Raw genomic sequence first — 10,377 nt, 5'->3', positions numbered from 1 at the left:
ACATTTCACATTGCAGTTTTCTTCTGGTGGGTTGGGATGGGTGTGTGGAGGGTGGGCAGGGTAAGTAAGGGGCTGTGGTTAACTAAAGTTTTATCACACACACACACACACACACACACACACACACACACACACACACACACACACACACACACACACAATAACCTAAGAATAGCTCAGCCAGTTTGCATTGAGGTCCCTGTAGATACTGAATAATAAGCCTTAGTATGTAAAAAGCCTGGGATTTTAAGGAGTTAATCAGGATTATTCATCGGGAATTCAGGAATAGGAAAGAGGTTCTGACCTCTGAAACTGTTATTATTATTATTATTATTATTATTATTATTATTATTTTTCCCCATGATTATGAGGCAGTGAAGTTATCAACTATGGGAGAAACTATCTAAAGAATGGAAGATGCAGTGTTTCTTTAAATAATGATCTTGTTGAAGTGAACATGATTTGTGTTATAATTCATGATTTTGACCTCCTGCACTGAACTGATGTTTTACTCTGATTACAAACAGGAAATTCACAGACAGAACAGACATAATTTCTAACGTTTTAATGAGCCCTGTTCTCCATCTCACATGTTCATTTAAATAAATAAACACCAGAATGTCTTAAATGTATATTAAAATATTTGATATAATGATATGTTTGGCATGCATTGCCTTTTATTTAAAATTCAAATGCTTTTGTTACAACTGCAAAAGTATAAGTAAACACAAATATGTAAACTAGCAGCTGTACTTATAATGAATTAACAGAAAGGATTTGTTTTTTCCCCAATATGGCAACCCTGAGAGTCACCTGCACAGAGATCCATTATCTGTCCAATGACAGTGAAGGATGAGTGAGATCATTAGTCACTAGGAAGAAATTAAGAAAATGATTTTGAAACTGAAAGCAGTTTGGAGACTCAGACTCAGAGTCCAAACTTGATCAAGCAAGAACCAAAGAAAAAAGGTCAAAACACAAAGTGCCCTCCAGTTTTTCAGTGCTCTCTACTTTATATGTCATTCCTCTTTCTTACAAAAGATGTGAATTTCTTGGTCTAAATCTAAAAAATGTAATTCTCAGCATAATCAGTACTGCTGATAATAAACTGATTCATTCAGCATTCCTGCACAGCATGAGGAGAACGTGTGTGTATAAAGTTTGGTATTGTACATACAAAATCCAAAGGTCTAGAAATATTTAAATGATCCTGGCTACAGTTTTCTTCTGTTCTATACAAAGACAAAATAACAGTAATTATTCAGAGCATTAACACAAATGAATACAAGCCTAAAACATGCAAATCTAAATACACTATAAAACCATTCAGTCTTTGCTCCAAACACTCGTTCAGGGGTCTGAGAGTGAGTTTACACAGAAATTCAACACCGTAATGTATTCATGTAGTGTCTGTTTTACTGCCATCTGTCTCTGACCAGATCATTTTGATTCAAATGAAGAATTTCATTCCAAAAGTCTGTATTTGTAATAGTAATGGAATATTAATGGAAAACATTTTTATTTCTGTATAAAAGCTGATATTAATCACAATGTAGCATTAATTTTTCTTGAATGTATAAAGGCCACCACCCACATGTAATCACAGAAGATTAGGAACTGGTCTATAATGCCTTCTGGATTGAAACACCTCAAATCCACATATTAATTAGCCAATTCAGCAAAAACAAGTCATGTGAAGACAGACATTCATTAATCTAACTGAGAATTTAACAACATATAATAACGTTACTCCACATTTTCTTGCAAAAATTGCAGTTTTTGTACTGAGTTTTAAAATGTTCATCAGTGTTTAAATGGCAGTTCTAGTTTCTTATAATAATAAAATATCAAATAAAATATAATAAACTGTTTTTCCATCCCCTTTAATGTATTCAGATAAATTACACTGTAGTTGGTGCTCATAAGCTGTGATGTAGTATCTGAAGAAAAGCACTGAAGCAAACCTTAACAGTGGTGTGAAGCAGTTCTGTCAGCAGGGTGGTGGTGGGGTAAGATGAGCCACCACGCCAGGGGCAAGTTGAGCCACTGGTTTAACTTACTCTACACTTACACTACAATGCATTTCTTAAAAAAAGCAGCGTATCATACAGTCATACAGTTCAACAAATGAATCTTTTGTAGTTTTTTTTATTTGTGGGGCCAAACAAACATCTCACACAGCTTCTGACAGACGAAGTTTGTTTGAGTGTTTCTGTGACATCCTGTTATCTATGAACATGAATAAAAGTACTCTGGAAGAACAAAAACATCTAAAACATTTCAAAACTAAGGAATCAGACCTGGAATGCAAAGTTTGTGGCTGCATCCAGGATTAGTGGAGGGTCGGATCTTTTCTTGAGGGCTTTTTTATTGTTTTTAAAAATTCTGTTTATAATACTTCATGTGCTTAATTATCCTGGTTCACAGCTGTGGTGGCCACAGCATTCATTTACATTTCATATAGACTAAATCATTTTAATTTTACAGAAGAATAAAACATTTCTTAGTGGAAAAAAAACTACCTACGTTTGACAGCTAAAAGCACTTAGAGCAGGTCATTCTGATTGGATCATGCAAACCAAACTGAATCCAGTGCGTAACTACTATATAGACAGAAGGTCTTGATTGCCAAAGACTCAACACTTTAAGGCATTAACTGGCAAAATTGTTGTACACAGAAAAAAAGGCGTTTTAACTTCAAAAAGTTAGTTTTGGACTTAAATTAAAATTAACTGAACATCTAATGGCAACCTAACAGAACACGAATCTGTGTTTTACACCCTGTAAACTTATTATTTGAAGCTGAGTTTTTGAGGCCATTTTTTAAACAGTGTACAAATATATTTATTTGCCTTAAAAGTTAATCATCTTATTCTGGTCTCCCTTCTTTAAACACAATCTTGTAAAGGACTCTTATCTTACAGAAGAATATATAACATGTTGTTCCACTCCAGCGAGTCTCTCTGCTGTCCTGGCTTTGCTGATTCTCTTATTCGAGAACTGTAGATGTGTATAAGTCAAGTCAGACTCCACCTCCTAAAACACATAATACACAACATTCAATAAAAACACATTAAAACTGCTTAAAATATTCACCAATTAAGAGACACCAAAAAGCAGTTCATATAAACAAAAAACAAACATCAACTGAAATTTACAGAAATTTAGACAATAATCATATAATGTACAGAGAGCAAAAATGTGGGCGCACCTGGTCATATGACATGATTTGTTCATTTTCTAAGTTAAATAAATTTGAACACACTTAAACATGGCATTTTTCTGCAGTTTCTAGGCTACAATTTCTATTTATTTGTTGAATCTACTACTACAACTACAACTACAACATAATAATAATAATAATAATAATAATAATAATAATAAATAAATAAATAAATAAATAAATAAAATACAAAATGTACCATAATGTTTGCACAAACCACATCTAATGTTTTATTCATTTTTATAATTTTTACCTATATTTTGAACTGTGTTAACTTATTCACTTAAAATCATCGACCTGTTGAACAGGAGTGCACAAACTTTTGCACACGACTGTATATTATACCAAATTTTCAGAATGTAAGATGTACTGAGACAGAATTTAGTTGAGAATGTATTAAAGTAAAATATGAATATACATTTTCAGCATTACCTCATTACTTTGCTTCCTGTTGGCATCTGTAATAAAAGAAAAAGGCATCCAGTAGCCGTGCATTAAGGTCTTCTTCTTTCTTCACTATTTATATTTACATAAACAAGCCTGTAATTAAGATTAAATTAATTAACTCAGCTGGACAGAGCTTTACCGTCTCTATGTAGTTTCCTGACCCTCCAGCTGAGCAGGATCAGGATTATCACAGCACTCAGCAGAATAAAAGTCACAGCACCAATCAGCAGACTCAGAGTGAAGATGTCAGCTTGGATAAGACAGCAGATAATAGTTATTACACTTAAAATCATATATAATCAGTCAGTTAATAAACAAAACAAAATAGTCTCGTTAAGAACAAGAAAAGGCAAACCTTCTTTACAGCTGGTGGAGCTGGAGAGCGAATCATTTAGCTCTGAAAAATAAACATAATCTGACAGCTTACATGGCAAAATGCATTACTGCTATTTGTCCTTGAAGCATGTTGCCTTAATAAAGTATATTCATGATAATATAAAGAAAAGAAATGACCTTTTGCTTCCACTAGTAAACGTGTTGTGCTGCTGAACGTGACTCTTCTGTAGTTGATCCCTCTGAATGCTGCAGTAATAGAGTCCTGAATCAGAGTCGTTCACTGCAGCTATCGTGAGAGAGGAGTTCACAGGATGTACAGTCATCACCATTCGACTGCTTTCAGCAAAGAAATTACACTGGACTGATGAGGAAAGTGATTCATAGTATCTGCATGCGATGCGCTCTGGTGTAGCAGTGCATGTGTGTTTAAACCAGACCAGGTAACCTGAACCAGTCAGATTGTGCTGACACCAGAGAGTGACATCATCACCAGGTTCTGCTTCTACAGTTAAACCAGGCTGAGAGCTCAAACACACTGACAGCACACCTGAAACACACAACACAGGGCATGATTTACTGTCATCACGGGGTGGAAGTGGAGTGACTGTCTTCATCTGTTCATGTCAAAAATGATCAAAACATCAACATTTATGAATTTAAAATGCAGTTTATTCATTTTTTAATTTATTTTACTAAAGGCAACAGCAAAAAAACATCCTATTACTGTTAGTATTACTTACCAAAGCTGTAGAGCAGGAGAGCCAGAACTGAAATACCCATCATCACTGCACTGTATCACAGCGGAGACGGAGAGGAAATGTGATTCTGGTGATTCAGACTCTTCTGGCCTATGGACTGCAGTGGAGGTGTGGCTTCCACCCTGAAAAACATTTGTCAAATGCAATGAATTTCTGGTAGATCTTAGAGGTGTTTAAGTCCAGTGAGCCCTTACTTCTCTTAAAAGGAGGCAAAATGGAATGAAAATGATTAAATGAATGAAGATAAAACAAGCAATCCTATCCAGAGGTACACAATTCCAAAATTATGGAATAATTGATTACAAAATTTATTAAAGCTGTGCTTTAAAATACTGCATAAAAAAGTCAAGTACAGAAACAGCAAATTAGGTGGGACTTTATGTAAAGAACACTGCTGATGTGGTGACAGGATGCAGTGCTGGTCCAAAACATTAAGCTTCTTTGTTTTAAGCCACTTCAATCTGACCTTTTCTTTGGGTCTTTGTCTTATATGAAGATAAACTGGCTTCAAAGTCTTCTTCCACCTCTGGGTATTATGGCCACACGTTTTCCTCCATGATGTCTTTTGTGTTCCAGTGCCTGAAACCAATGCAGGATGTTGCCACCACCATGTTTTACATGGTGGAGATCGTCATTCTTTGTGAGCTGTGCTGTGCTAGGTTGTGTCAAACATAGCATTTAGCCCCGAGGCCCACAATTCCAGCTTTGGTCTCATCAAACCACAGAATCTTTTGAGTATATTTTTAGGAACTTCGTCTTGGATCCTATTTGGAAAATTCACTGGGAAAAACTGAAGAAGCTCCCAAATACAAGATCAGTGCACAATCTAATACATTTAGTTTTTTAATAGACAACTGTAGAAACATTTAGGCAAGACCAAGCATTCCTGTACAAGGAAGTTAGACATCTCTGCTTGCCAAAGTTTCAGCCAATCATTCTGCACTTACCAGAATGATTCAGATTCTAGTGAAATGCTTGTGATAAATACTTTTTAAAGTTCCCTAAAATCTATGAATAATGAAGCACACTTAGGTTAACTCAAATGGACAGCTGGCCATCATGCACCAGGATAAACCTACAATGGTTTGCAAAAGTTTGGGCACCTCTGGTCAAATTTCATTGTTTTGCTGATTTTTTAAAGTAAAAATAAATTAACGCATCCTCTACACACTTCTGCCCATGTTAATACACAATTACTGTTTATTTACTGAATTTACTGTATTTGGTGTATTTGGTAGTTATTTTGCACATTTTCTATTTTACATTCTATTTTCTCCAGTATGTTAAACTCAGCAAGTAAACAGAAAATGCACAGTAAAATTTTAACTTCACTAAATATGACTAAATAAATAAAATAAATACAGGATTTGTGTCCTGGTAGAGGAAGTGTTAACTTACTCACTTGTCATTTGACTAAGGGTGTTCAAATGTTTACACACTGTCATATAGTGAATGGGAATTTGCTATTAAATTTGACTGAGAATTATGTGAATAAATGATGACAAACATTATCATAGTTTTATAGAGAAAAATTAACCCCTTCCACTAATGGATTCTTCACTAAATACAGCTAAATAGAGCCCCTTTATATGGCTTAAAACCATTAATCCCACCTTACTCTTAAAAGTACAGCAGTGACCATGGTATCAAATGGCCTGTTGCAATGTTGCAGGAAGAGTGAATGAATGATAACTGCTGGTAGGAGACACCAAGTAGCTCGTGTGCTAGTTTGTTTTAGCAAAGTTAGAATTGTTTAACACCAAACAGACATTTGGTGGAGGGTGAGGGGCAAAGTGTGTGGTGGGAACATGGTTCAGGAAGTTTTGGTGCAAGTCATGTAAACAAAGCTGGGGGTCTGCACTGAGGTTGGAAGCTCTTAAGACCATGGTCTGCACTAAGAGCATAAAAGATAACAGCAGCAGAATCGAAAGTGGTTCAGCTATGAACTTTGCGGTTAAAGCCCACTTGTTTGCTCTTTATGCTCGCATACAAACACCGACATGTGTGCATACAGAGATGTTTCCACCACACTGGGCAATGAAGTAAATATAAAATGTTGGACTCCTTCAGATAAGCTTAACTAACAAATCCATAAACTCTCAAAACATTCCCAGCAGTAAACCATGTACATTCTATAATATTTCACTATTAATATGTCAACATTCATCACGACTAGTTTACTGGCATCTATGGAAAAACCTTCTTTGATGTTAAGCCTCTTACAGTGAGCAGTGATGCTGAAGCTTCTCCACCAAGCAGTGAAGGAGCATCTGGGCTTTCTAGGCCTTCAAAGAAGTTCTAATGATTTCTGATAAAAAAAATAAATAAATAAATAAAAAAATATATAAATAAATAAATAAAAAATACATGTCTGTAAATTTTAGTGTTGTATGTTTGTATTCAAACTGTGCAAGTATTACAGAGCTACTCTTCTTTAATTGTTTGGTTTTGGATGGAAATAAAAGGGTTGAAATGACCAGCAGGCAATTGGCCAATCAGGAATTCTTTTTCTCTGTGGTGTCTAGGCACATATAGCTAAGCAAGCTCACCTATTGATTAGCATTTCAAGAACCAAAGAGAAGCCTTAACACATTAGATTTACCACCAGCATCATTACGAAGTTAGAGGAATTTCAAATAAGACTAATTTTGTCAAAAAAAGATGACCCTAGTCCTTCTGAAAGTTCTAGATATGGCCCTGACTGTGAATATGAGGCAATCTAATCCATTAATTCTCTATTTCTCTACTGTGAAACTGCTACAAGGTAAACTATGTGCCAATATACCCATCACAAAAAGTGTCAAAGGATTTATTTGAGTTAAAAATTAGTTAATAAAAATCAGTTAAACTACATGAAGTCATTTTAGGTTGAGCTCACTAAACATTATACAGTGTAAAGTGGGAATGTGGAGGAGGTTGCAGAAAGTTTCTGAAGGTTATGGACACATGACCAAAAAACCAGAAATAAGCTCTATGTAGATCATCAGTGTAGAGCTACGCAGTCACAAATAGACATAGGTGAGAAACTCACAGCTAACTTGTTCCTCATACAGAGGTAAGCAGAGAGGGAAACTGTCATAGTTCAGTCTTCAGCCACCAATGTTAGTTAAGAAGTGCATGGACAGGAATTTAGAGCAGCACTCTGTGAAGATGACGCCTGAAAAACAGTATCTGACCAGAAAGACAGTGAAGTTAAAACACAAAATTACCTGAACAGGACAATGACCATCAAAATCTCCGCCAGGTGGAGCTGTAGCACAACTGTTGAGGCCACAGAGGTAAATTAGGTCATCAGAAAGATTCAAAGACTTTATCAATTAGGTAAATTAATGCAACCCCATTGCCAAAAAAGTGGTGACTCTGTGCAAAATGTAAATAAATACAAATTGCAATGATGTGTAAATCATTTAAACCCCATATTTCATTAAAAATGGTACAAAGACAACATATCAAATGTTCAAAGTGAGAAATTGTTTTTTGAAAAATATTTACCCATTTTGAATTTGATGCCAACATGTTCCAACAAAACGCTGGCAAACTTGTGTAATGCTAAAAAAAACACCTGGAGGCTAATTGGCAGTCTTTCAGAAGTAAAGATGAGGAGGGGTTCACCACTCTGTGAAAGACTGCACGATCAAATAGTGCAACAATTCAACACTTCAACGTAAAATACCAAAGAACTTTTGCTTTTCATCATCTACAGTACATAATAACATTAAAAGATTCAGAATATCTAGAGAAATCTCTGTATGTAAGGGACAAGGCCAAAAACAAGTATTTGCTGGGTGCTCAGACGGCACTGCATTAAAAACAGACATGATTCTGTAGTGGAAATCACTGCATGGGCTCAGAAACACTTCTGAAAAACACTGGCTGTGGACACAATTTGTCACTGCATCCAAGTTAAAACTCTAAAACGCAAAGAAGAAACCATATATGAACAGGATCCAGAAATGCTGCCACCTTCTCTGGGCCCGAGCTCATTTAAAAGGTGAAGTAGAAAAGTATCCTGTGTATCAACAAATCAACATTTGAAATTCTTTTTGGAAATCATGGACACTGTGTCCTCTGGGCTAAAGACCACTCAGTTTCTTATCAGTGCACAGTTCAAAAGCCAGTATTCATGATGGTATAGGGGAGCATTAGTGCACATGGCATGGGTGACGTAGACATCTGTGAAGGCACCATTAAATGCTGAATGACATATGCAGGTTTTGGCAACATATGCTGCCATCCAGATGACGTCTTTTTCAGGGAAGGCCTTGATTATTTCAGTAAGACAATGTCAAACCACACTCTCCATGTATTACAGCAGCATTGCTCCATATTGAAACAGTCTGGGCGCCTGCCAGCAGTCCAGATCTGTCAGCCAATGAGAACATATTGTTCATTTCATAAAGAGCCATAACAATGGAGACCCTAAACTGTATCAAACAAGAATAGAAAACAATTTCACTTTCAAAACTACAGCAGTGTCTCCTCAGTTCCCAAACACATACAGAGTGTTGTTAAAATAAGAGGTGATGAAACACAGTGGTAAACACGCCCCCTAGAACCTGTTGTTGGCATCAAACTCAAAATGGGCATATTGTTTAAAAACAATAAAACTTTTCAGTTTCAGCATTTGATATGTTGTCTTTTTAGTATTGTCCTTTAAAGTATGGTTTACATGATTTGCATATCATTGTGTTGTTTTTCTATTTACATTCTGCAGAGCGTCCCACCAATCATTTACATTTGAGGAAATATTAATACCAAGGTCCCTAACAGACTGTGTGACATGTTTACATGGAATGTCTTGGACTTTGTCATCCCAGTTGAATTTATTTAACGGCAGAAACTCGGATTTGGACCGATATAAATAACCAGACACCCTGCTATATTTGTCTATCAGATTGTGGACTGATAGGAGGGTTAAGGATCAATGATGTACAGTAAAACATTGCCTGTGTAGAGGCGAAGAGAAAGAACCACTCTAGTCTATCAAAGGCCTTTTCAGCATCCAGAGATGCTTTTATACATCATGATATATTTGGAGAGTTTTCACGGTTATATTTCTTAATTAGGTTTAATATTCTACATGTATTCTCTGAGGACTGTCTCTCTTTGATGAACCCAGGTTGATCTGTTCTTATGAGAATGGATATCACTGATTCCAATCTGATTGATTAAGCGTTACCTATGATTTTTATATCTGAGTTGATCAGTGAAATGGGACAGTAGCTGGAGCAATCTGCAGATTATCTGATAAATGTGATAAGAGTGGTGTTCATATGATAAGGTATGGATGCATTTTGAAAGTTCTAAGATTACTTTCAAAAAGATAATGATTTTACCAGAAGTATCTGAGAATGCTGTTATTATTAACTTATTTCCTGGTTTAACTGATTTGCTAAAAATGTTCTACTTTTGTTTCCAAGTTCACTTTTTCAAAACTCTTCACACCCCTCTCTGCAGAAATAACCTTAACCCTCTACAGATATAAAACACTGCAGAGACCTCTCACAATAATAATAATAATAATAATAATAATAATAATCTCCATCAGAACATCCACCGTAGTGTTCTTACTAAAGGACTTCTTTATCAATCAGAGCACAGTCACCTCACAAG

This window comes from Colossoma macropomum, unplaced genomic scaffold (assembly GCF_904425465.1).
Source record: "Colossoma macropomum unplaced genomic scaffold, Colossoma_macropomum, whole genome shotgun sequence".
Lineage (NCBI taxonomy): Eukaryota > Metazoa > Chordata > Actinopteri > Characiformes > Serrasalmidae > Colossoma > Colossoma macropomum.
The sequence above is the reverse complement of the archived record's forward strand: the minus strand, read 5'-3'. Positions refer to the sequence as shown.